Consider the following 11,456-nt stretch of genomic DNA (forward strand, 5'->3'; position numbering starts at 1 on the left):
CAAGATTGGATTTGATCTCTTTTTCTTTTCATTTTCCCCATGGAAAGTATACATGAAGCACTAGCTTCCTTCATTGTAGCCACCAACCCCAGGAATCTGGTGTCATTCTAGAATCTTCCTTTCTTCCTTCTCTCTCACTGGCTTCAGACTGTTTGGATAATCTGGGATTTCAATGAAAAAGACGAAGTCTTGCTGTCTAGTTGGGAAAAAAAGGAAATAAGTAAAAGGTCAATGTGAAAAAGACTTTTTATTCAAATGTCTCTCATAGAAGGGCCTCATAAGAAACTGGGAGTGTACGGGAATCAGGAACATGGGGAGGGATTCTGAAGATCTCTAGCTCTGATCTGCAGCAGGAGATTGAGAACAAAGAGCTCTAAATGCCATCTGATTCACGTTGCCTGATTCTGAAGGGCAGTAGTCCCCTGGCAGGAAACTCTATGTGGAACACAGACCAAATCATCCTGCCATTGTCATCCCAACAAGGAAAAGGAACAAAAGGAAGTTGTTTTATTGTTCTGTTTAGCTTTTGTCTTAAAGAGATAGCCTCCTTAAAATTTATATTAATGTCTTGAATAAAGATGCAGAGGGTATGCAGACTTGAAAAAGATAGCCACCACATTGGCTGTAGGAACTGGGATCTCAAAAGATCTTGACAGGCTAAAAGTAAAGGGACAAATGACAAAAGGTGAAAGTAATTGGAGCAAAGGTAAAATTCTGCATTGACGATGCAGAAAGGGAGACAGGGCTTACTAGGAGCACATAGTTTTCAAACTTGTTACTGATGTTATCTCAGTCAGGGTAAGCTAATTGCTATAATTACAATTCCCAAGCCTCCATAAATTTAAGATATTCTATGGAGAAAAAAGCGCCTGGCGTATGAGAATGCTGGCTCCGTCAACTGATCGCTTCTAGCAAGTCTTCAGGCATTTCCATTAATGTGTACCCAGTAAGAGGATTTTTAGGTATTATCTCATTTTAACTAAGTTAGCACTCATATTGGGAAAAGATGGTTTAAAAATATTTCTGCAAAAAAAAAAAAATAGCAGGTAAAAGAAATACCACAGAAAGACAAACCTAAAGAAAATGGCAGGGCAAACCTTTCTATTTCGAATAAAACTCTGCATCAGTTACCTTATGGTAAAAAAATAATGATAATATAGTTAGATCAGCAAGAAGTAGCCCCTCCAAACCTAAAATCATCAAGAAGACCATTTGAAATATGGATTTACATCCACTGCCACTAATGATAAATTCTCCCTAGTTGCTACCGTATTATGTCTTGAGATATTAACTAGTAATAATATGAAGTCTAGTCATTAGCAAGACATTTAAAAGCTAAGCATCCTGAACAGAAAGACACACTTCAGCAGTTTTTCAGAGATATTTAAAGTTATGTGGAACAAATCAGTTCTTGACAAATCTCATGAAACCTACAGACAATTGCTCAGAAGCTTCTTTTGAGGTTTTTCACGTCACAATGAGAGAACAAAAGCCACAAACCCTTCAGGGTCTCTGGTTCTTCCTGCCATACTAAAAAAAATGGTTGAAATAATTATAAAACAAAAGGCCAATAAATTAAAAGGCATTATTTATTGGCAAATTTTGGGGGAAGTCACATAGAAAACATTGCTGAAGATATGAACTAATATTAAAATGGATTATTCACTATCGGCCATGCATTTGGATACAAGTACAAATGTTTGTAACATGTCTCAGCTTATAGGATTTGTTAGATTCTATTTCAGTAGTTACATTCATAAAGTACTGCTTTTTTGTGAAACATTTTAAAGAAAAATCCCATTGAAAATCCTACCAAAGAATATCCCAGCAATAAATGATTTCATAAATAAAAACAGTATTTTTTGGCAAAACTGTCCAAGTGCAACCACTGGATTCAGAAAAATAAAAGGTATTCCTGTAGAGGAAAAGAACGGAGGCGTTCGGGAAACCTTGGGAGGGATGTTCACCTCTGCGATGTTCATCTAGTGTTTCGTTTTTCGGTGAGCAAAGAAGTTAATGCTGGAAATGCACATGATACGGTCTCGTGTTCCTGATGTGGTTAGATTTAATGACAATGTTTAAACAGCAGAAGTTTACAAGATTGTAGAAAGGTGGGAATCTGTTGAGATTGCATCATAATCCATTTCCTTCTTCTACCCAATATTGCTTCCTTTCCTTCCCTGTTGCAGGCACTGGTCCCAGGAATACTCCTTAATTCAATTCCTCTGTGCTGATCTCCATCTCAGAGTCTGCTATTCAGGAAACCCAACGTGCAACAATGGCAGGAGTGGTCCAAGAAAACAGATGCCCGTGTGGGATTCTGAACCCGTCACCCGGAAGCTGGCCGTGAGGACACTGATGATCAGAAGGCGGAGGGCCGCTGCTATGTAGTGGGACAGAGAAGGCTGCGATGGCAACCTGGTCATCCACCGGGGTATTTCCTTGCTCATCTTGATGATAAATGGACAAATACAGTAGTAAAGCTTAAGAAGGGCAAGAAGATCAGGAGCTCAGAGGCCTCAGCAATGAGAACTGGGTTATGCCAAAGGGAAGCCATCTGCTCAGCAAAGATGGTGGCAGAGAATGAGCAATCCAGGACGGGTAGTAGAGGGTGAGTATCTGTTGTGTCCCCAGCTGTTTGGGCTCCAACTGCTTACAGCTAGGGCTGTAATTTATCCTACTAACCTTCTTATCCACTTCCCCTAGGAAAAGAGGTCCAACAGGATCTTGGTAGAACTTTTCCCAGAATTGAGAGGGAGAGCTGGATCAGAGCAGTTCAAACGGAGATCACAGTGGAAGCTGTGATGCGCCGCCATGACCCTTGTATGACCGACGGGCTCATTCCTCCAGCGAATGAGGGTGCTACTGGCTGACAGTCCTCAGAAGTTGCCCTAAGCTGTAGAGGTCTGCCTCGCACAGAGTCGTGCTTCCTTCCCCAGGGCAGCCCAGATCCAATAAGTGGTCAATGTAGAAAGCATACAATGTACAAAGTATAAAGGGCCAGGTCTCACATCTTATCTCAGGACAACTTTAAGAGGCCATTACAGCTTCAGGGGCCCCAAAGGGTTGGCCTAGACTTTTTTTGAGACTACATCACAGTCCCATTTCTTCTTCTAATAGAGCTTACTTCTCTTTCTTCTCTTCCAAAGTGTTGAGCCTGAGAACACTCCCTAAAGAAATTCCTGCACATTCATCTCCAGCCCAGTCTGCTTCTTGGGAAAATTATCCCTTCAATGAGAACATTGTTGGGACACCTGATCACACTTGAATATGAACTCTGAATTAGATAATAGGTTTGAATCGATGTTAAATTTCCTGATTTTTTACCACATACTGCATTAATATGAGAATGTCCTTGTTCTTAGGAAACACACACTGACGTAAATAGGGGTAAAAGCACACAATATCTACAACTAAATCCAGAAAGATTTAGAAAAACTTATACATGGAGAGGTAGAGAATCAGAGAGAGGAAGGTAAAGAAAATAAAGTAAAATGTGAACAATTGGTGAATCTGGGTAAAAGATATAGGAGAGTTATTTATGTTCTTTTTACAACTTTTCTGTATATCTGACAGCAAAATAAAAAGCTACAAAAATAAACTGACCACACCTCCTTCCATTCCCAGGGATTCTGACTCACTTGGTAGGGTGCTGGCATCAGTATTTCTCTTTCTTTTTTTTAATTCCCCAAGGTTGAGTCCTTAGCATCATGGGAAAGGTTGACATTAAACAAGCAATTTCCATAAAGTGTGATGAGTGTGATGAGAGAGGAAGTAGTGGAGTACTAAGAGAAAGCATGTAAAGAGGGCCTAACCTAGCTAACTGGGTCAAGGAAGGTGTTGCTGGAAAAGTGACAATTCAGTCGGCACCTGAGAACACTCAGGCCAGAGTACTGATGGGAAGAAGGTGGGGAGTATTCCCAGCAAGAACAGGTGGTGGGAAAATCTGAAAGGAAGAGTGAGTTACAGTAATGGAACTGGGAGCAGTTTAGTATGATGGGGTGTTTGGTGACTGGACTGCAAACAGCAAGAGGGAACATGGCAGGAGATGTGTCTGAGGAGGTCAGCAGGGGACATGTTGAAATTTAGCGGGAAGACAATGGAAAGCCACCAGATGGTTTAAAGCAGGGGAGGGACTTGATCAGGACTCTGTTTCTGAAATGGTTCTGGCTACTGGGTAGAGAATGAATTGGAGGAAAGAATAGGAAGAGGAAAAGCAGTTAGCGCAGACTGGCAATAGGAAGGTGGCTTAGACTAGAGGAGTGGAAATGAAAAAGATGAGATGTGGATGGAATCCAGAGATATTTAGGAGGCAGACTCCACAATACCTGCTATTGATGGGCTGTGGGAGATGGCGGGCAGGGGCAGAGAAGGGTGACTTTCAGATTCTGGGTTTGATGACTAGATAAGGCAGGGAGCATCTGCGCTCTACAGAGGCAGGAGCCTTGTCTGTCTTGGGTACTGTCATATTCCCAACCCTCAGCCCCAGTCTGTAGGGGTTTTATATTTGTTGAATTAATGAATGAGTAATCTTGGAAGTTAAGGTAATGAGTTCAATTTTGGATATGGAGAATTTTGAGTGCCTGTGAGTCCTCTTTTGAAAGTCTACCCTGGGGATTGTATAACCTTTCATTCAATTCTGAAGGTAACTAGTGAAAAGACAACTCTTGTGTCCTTATTTCGAGACCATCATTCTCCCTCATATTTGGATGTCTGAAGTCCTCTTGTATAATCAATTTCTCATCACTTTGGCCCTAATTTGATTTTGAAATGATATAGTGACTGAGTATTGACCTTAACTAATGGCGAAACTGCCTGATTTTGTGGTCATCCTGATTTCTCTATCCTGTTTTGATCACAGTACACATAATTGGCTTTCCTTTTTTTTCTTCATTTTTGAACATGAGTCTAACATCATATGCATTTCACATTAAAGGTGTTCTGGCAAAAGTTAATTCTAAAAGCATGGTCTTTTCAAGTGGACAAGAAGGACTAGCTAATGAGCAGAAGAAAAAAAAGAATAGAGGGGAATCCAGGGATTTTTACTGCCATCCAGTGGTGGTGCTGTCAGACAAATATGGTACAAAGCCCATCGTTCACCTATTTTCCACAGCAAAGCCCCAAATACCATTCATGCAAGTTTAGGGATTAACCTGCAATGCTACCTTGTGAAAATTGTGTTCTGTTTTCCTGATTTTAAAGTAATAACTTCAAATGGTCCTCTGCGGTCCCAAAGAAGATTACAGGCTTCCACAGCAACCAGTTACCCTCGCAGTATACTCAACATGGGGAGAACCTGGCCCATTAAAGCTGGTGTCTTGACGACATAAAAATCTGCTGCTCTGGTCCCCATAGCCCACCCCTTAAACACACCCTTACAGAGAGTGAATGCGAGCGATGCACCTTCAATCCCAACTAGACATTTCCATGTCATTATTAAATCTGTGCTCTTGCAACTGTGAGCTTCTAGATTGACTATTTAGAGTCCTTGGAAACAAAAGAAGGAATTGATCAAATCCCAACTCACTGATTTTAACCAAGTAAGAGCCTTTGCCAAACCACTGGAGAAAAAAAAGAACATTATCACAAGATTTAAAATAAAAGAAAAAAAACTGGCCTAAGCATATCATCTAAGTTTTATATAAAGCACCCTTTTTGGCCTTGACAAACACCATGCAGTTTATACAAGGCTCATAAAAGCGTTAATGTTTCCTACTTTAAAAATGTACATATAGCATTCTCTGTGCACTAATGATGTGGCCTGGTTTGACATTTCAGTGGTAAAAATCCAAGCCCACCCACCAGCTTGTCCAAAGTCATAACCTTTGGCAGTGAAGTCATTCCTTGACAGTAAGAACAAACACTGCCCAGATTTCTGTTTCCTTTCTCTTGCAGGTTTGTAGGCCAGTGTAGAGGTGCTGATGGGCAGGAGTTCAGGAGACCACAGGGCTTTGTTTGTGCCCATTAACTTGGGTGGCTGGCTTCCAGGGACAGGCTTAGACCAGAAAAATACTTCCAGAGAATGCTGTGTAAGCTCCATGTACATAATTCATAAGGGTGTAAAGAGCAAAGCATGTGGTTGCATCCAATAAAAGGTCAATATATATTGTATTCACTGGCAGATAAGTTTTACAAGGAAATTTGGGGAGAAATATGGAAGAAAAAATTGAAATAATTTTCATCTCATTCATTTTAAAGAGATTTTTAAGTGGTTCTATAGCTACAGTAAACTACATAAAGGAGTCCAGATCACCATTTATGGTTATGTACCAATATTCTACTAACTCTGAAAAAAATATAAAATCATATGGTTAAAAATAAGTATATCTATATTAGTGAGTTTCAGTACTGATTAGGCTACAAAACAAATTTACTGGTAAATAAAACCCATATCCTATATGGAATACTGTATAGATTTCAATAAACTCTTCCAAAGACTACTAGAAACCGAAAGAAAATCACATGTAAGAAATTTGAATAAATTTTTGTGAAAACTAGTACAAGTCAACTAATGAGACAGAATACATAAGAACAATTTTCTATACAGTAGCCAAAGGAGTCAAGTAAAAACTTGATACAAAACATAGCCAAGAAAATAAATATGAAGGAACACCTATTTTGTACTCATGGTAAAAATAAACATTTCACTGAGTATTAGTATACAGTAAACAACAGGAAAAAAATAATGGATTCTAACACAAACAAGTTGACCCTAAGATTATAGCAATACCCCCATTGGCTTGTAGATGGGTTGCATCCACTTTGCTCTAATGTGTGGGGTTGCTATGCTCTGCCACTAGGGGATCTTACTATTGTCTCTCTGTTTTCTGCTTCTTTCCTTACCACCTCTCCTCATTGCTGGATTTTCCAACTTTAATACAGATACAGTGTGTGGTGCACGAAGGATGTATGCTGCCAGAACACATAAAATAACTGAGCTTCCTAAATGTAGGGATGCTGAATTGGCTATTCTACGCCTCTGAACTGAGTGTTTCCTAGGCAAACCCCTCTGGAAATATATTCATGATTTTAATTTTACACCAAGGTATGCCTGGAGTTACATACTGCTCAAGAGAAGTCAAGTAATAATTTCCAGTAATTGGCTAACTTGGTTGCCTGCTTAGAGGGGAAATTATAAGAGATTTTATTATTTCAATTAATCAATGAAAAATTTTTATAATCCTAGGTGGGCTCGGTTTCTTGGATGACCCATTCAGTATTCCTCCCAAACAAAACCAGTTCGAGCATGTCCAGCCTTACAGGTTTATTCTTGGGTGGCATGAAGTTTCTGTAGGCAACAAAACCAAAAGGAAATTTCCCTTTAGTTCCAAAATAATTCAATAAAATTCAACACATATTCATATTAAGCCCCTAGCAAATTAGGAATAGGAAGGAACATTCTTCACCAGACAAAGGATAAGTAAGACACTTAATTGTGTATCATATTTAAGGGGCCAACAATAAAAGGATTTTCTTTAAAATCAGGATGCCTGCTATCACAATTCAATATTTAACTAGCTTACTAGAAAATAAAATGTAAAATATGAGAACTGGAAAAGAAGAAAAAACATATTCAAAGAAGATACAATAAAATCCCAAAATAATCTAAGGATAAATTGTTTGAGTTAAGAAGACAGTTTAGCAGGGTAGTGATCAATATATAAAAGTCAGTTACACTTATGGATATCAGAAACTATTAAACAATCTTGTTTAAAAGGTAATATTTCCAATTTTGTTGACAGACATTAAAGAAAATCTAAATAAATGTCATGGAAGGCTCAATATTGAAATGATGTTATTTCCCCCCAAACTGATCTATATAATCAATGTAATTCTGATCAAAATCCCAATAGGGTGTTTTTTTAAACTTAACAAAATGACCCCAAAAATATATGTATATAAGCAAAGTGTTTAAGAGAGTGGAAAGAAATCACAGACTAGGAGAAAATCTTTGCAAAACACATATCTGATAAAAGACTGGCATTCAAATATAAAAAGAAGTCTTATAAATCAATAAGAAGACAACTGACTCACTTAAAAATAAAGACGTAAACACTAAAGGAGATATACAAATGGCAAAGAGATAGACAAATGGCAAATAACCGTATGAAAGAAATATTCAACATCATATGTCACAGAATTGCGATTACAGCAATGAGATGCCACTGAACACCTGTAAGAATGTCAAAGATCCAAAACACTGACATCAGTTTCTGGTGAGGAGGTAGAACATCAGTACCTCTCATTCATTGCTGGTGGGAATGCAAACTACAATAGCCACTTTGGAAGACAGTTGGGTGGTTTCTTCCAAAACTAAACATAGTCTTACTATATGATCCAATAATTGCACTCCTAAGTATTTACCCAAATGAGTTAAAAACACATCTACCCAAAACCTGCACGTGAATGTTTATAATTGTCAAAAGGTGGAGGCAACCAAAATGTCCTTCAATATGTGAGTGGATAAAAAAAAAAAAAGGTGTACATCCAGAGAATGGAGTATTACTCAGCAAAAAAAAAAAAAAAAAAAAAGTGGAAATGAGCTATCTAGCTGCAAAAAGACACAGAGGGATCTTAAATCCATATTGTTAAGTGAAAAAAGTCAGTCTGAAAACTTTACATGCTATATGATTCCAGCCATATGACATTGTGGAGAAGGCAAAACTATGGAGACAGGAAAAAGATCAGTGGTTACCAAGGGTTTGGGGAAAGGAGGGAGGGATGAATAGGTGGAGCACAGGGGGGTTTAGGGCAGTGAGACTATTCTATATGTGACTGTAACATGGCAGCGTACATTTGTCCAAACCCACAGAGTGCATAACACAAAGGGTTTCCTCCAGTGTGAGCCACAGACTTTACTTAGTAATAATTGATCAGTAATGGCTCGTCAGCTGTAACAAATGCACCGCACTACTGCAAGGCATTAATAGGGGAACCAGAGGGTGGGAGTGGGAGTCGGGGAGTCTATGGGAACTCGCCATCTTTTCCCTCAGTTTTTCAATCAATTTAAAACTGCTCAAAAAATAAAGGCTCTTCATTTAAGAAGACAAACAAAAAAGCAAAGGGTAGACACAGTCCTAAAAGAAAAAAAAGGTGGAGGAATTTACCTTATCAGAAATGAAGGCTTAAGAAAAAGCTATAATGATGGAAACAGTATGATATTGATACAGAGGGAGATAAAAAATGACGGAGCAGACCAGAGCTCAGAAACAGACCCATGCGTAGGCAGAGACTTAATTTATGACAGGGCTGTCCCTGTAGGTCAGTGGGGAAAGGATAACTACTAAATAAAATAATTGGTTCCACCCATAGGTGTGTACCCTGATTAATGCTTCCCATTGTTTTTCACATGATGGCAAGAAGCCTATTTCACAGGATATTTATTGGGCACACTGGAGTAAAAGGGAGGCATTTGGAGGCCTCTAAGCAGAGCTTGATGAAAAAAAGTAAAATTTGTTTGCAGAGCATAATCATTTTAAGGTATATAAAATATGAAGTGGCAGGTATAATATTAAATATTGAAGAATGTTCCTAACACTTCCTAATAAAATTTTTTAAAGTTTTACTGAGAAACCTGAGCTTGTAGCTGCAAACTTTTTTATGTGGTTTATCTTTTGAATGTTCACCTGCAGGTCCTGATCAAGACTTTTGATCTCTCTGATTCTTAAAAGTTATCATCAGTAAAAAATTTGTACCAATAGATGGCTAAAACTTTAAATCTCTTAAAAATCATTCAGAAACTTAAGACATTTAAAATTTTATTTTAAAAAATTCTTCCCTGTTCACATTGGCAACCAAAAAGTTTATATTTCTTGTCATAATTCCAGCATGTTTAGAACCTAATCAATCTCTTTCATGTGACATGTTTTCACATGTTGAAGCTCTATTTGCAGAAAGCCCATATATTGTTTAGGCAGTCACCTGTTCTCATGCATCTATGGAATACAAAAACATTCAGCTTTCCAGAGATTTTTCCAGATATTGGCTGTGCCCCCAAAAGGCTTTGTTAAGCATTCTAAAGATGAATCATTTATGTGATCACAGTTAACAGGACTAAGAAATCGGGCTGGGAAAGAGAAGACATTTTGATAAAATGGAAATCAAAAGGATGGACATCATAGTAGGGACCTCAGAGTTCCTTTACTGATGAGAAAACAAAGTTACAGGAGACATAGCCTTGTTCAAAAGTCTTAAAGCTGGCTGCAGAGGAGCCAGAAATGAGGACCCAGGTAGGTGTCCCAACGTGGCAAGTCCAGTGCTCGTTTGTAAGACCAAATGCACATTCTGTGACAAAAAGGAAGGGACAGGTGAAGTGGCTGTGTTGTCACTTTTTCCTAGTGAAGTTTAAGACCCACACAATCCCACCCCAGTTACTTCACCTTCTCCCTGGGACTTCTGCCTGGGTCACACTCACCTTCCATCCAATATCCCCACCAGGCAGAATCAATTGGTTCGTTCTTGTTCCCGTAACACTGAGTTCTAGCTTCCGTTGGATTGCTTACCTCACTGCAATGGGTTAACTGAGCTCACATCTGTCTTCTGAGCTAGCTGCAGGCTCAAACGCTGCAAGTTATTCGTCTCCATATTCCCAGAGTTAAGCACAATGCCTGGCACAAGATAAGCATTTAACAAATGTTTATTGAATAAATGAAATAATGGCAACTCCCTTTTGCCATCGAAATTTCAGCAGAGGCTAATAGGTGTCCATCCAGTTCTCCTACTTGGGAAAGTTCTATACATACCATTTCCCCCTTTTTCAATTGCTCTTGCTTCTGTGCCCTGCCCACCCATGGGAGCAGTGTACATCTTGGTGAACTTACAACACCCCCAAGATCCCACCTGTTAGGAACTTCTGTCTTAAAGGAAATGGCCAAAGCCCGCCTCCTTACTATTTTCTCATTAGAGTTTCATTCTTCTTCTTCCTTTTGTTGTTCTTTGGTCTCCAAATGGTGAGAGGAAAGGACTTTTTTCTCTTCCAAGAGCAGAACATTCCACCTGCTCAGGAGCAACATGACATCCTGTTGCATATGTGCCTTAAGAGGCTCTGGGATTTTTATGCCTCAGAATAATCTGTAGGAAACTATTAAAGCCACAAGGGAAGGAACCAGGGGGGGAAATCCCTACTGGGAGGGACTCTGGGCAAGTCCCTTAACCTGTCCAAGCCACAGCGTCCTTATCCATACCACAGGGAAGTATTGCCACAGAACAAGTGATCAATTAATAGTGTTTTCAATGTTTGAAAAAGGAGACCAGAAGTTGCTGGCAGAGAAGGTGGTGATTCATGCAGGTGTGGTGGAATGCACCTGCTGGGTGGGGCCGCGACCAGGGAGAGCCATCCATCTCTGGGTGGGAAGAGTTCACTTCTGTAAAATGAGGGCAGATCTCTGGGCCTCTTGGGGGCATATACACAAACCTAGCATTTCCTGTTACATGCTAGGAGAGCAGGGGGATGCAAA

The 11,456-nt window shown here is 39.3% G+C and overlaps 1 long non-coding RNA gene across 1 annotated transcript; it reads right to left on the minus strand.

Moving 5' to 3' along the window:
• Nucleotides 1-250: 250 nt before the first annotated feature.
• On the minus strand, nt 251-11,072 carry LOC108409269 (uncharacterized). Its single transcript, XR_001856179.3, has 3 exons — nt 10,890-11,072; nt 10,503-10,607; nt 251-7,288 (listed from the first exon to the last, which is right to left on the minus strand). It is a non-coding gene; the product is annotated as an uncharacterized lncRNA (long non-coding RNA).
• Nucleotides 11,073-11,456: the final 384 nt, after the last annotated feature.

The sequence above is a fragment of the Manis javanica genome, chromosome 1, assembly GCF_040802235.1.
Source record: "Manis javanica isolate MJ-LG chromosome 1, MJ_LKY, whole genome shotgun sequence".
NCBI classification, from domain to species: domain Eukaryota; kingdom Metazoa; phylum Chordata; class Mammalia; order Pholidota; family Manidae; genus Manis; species Manis javanica.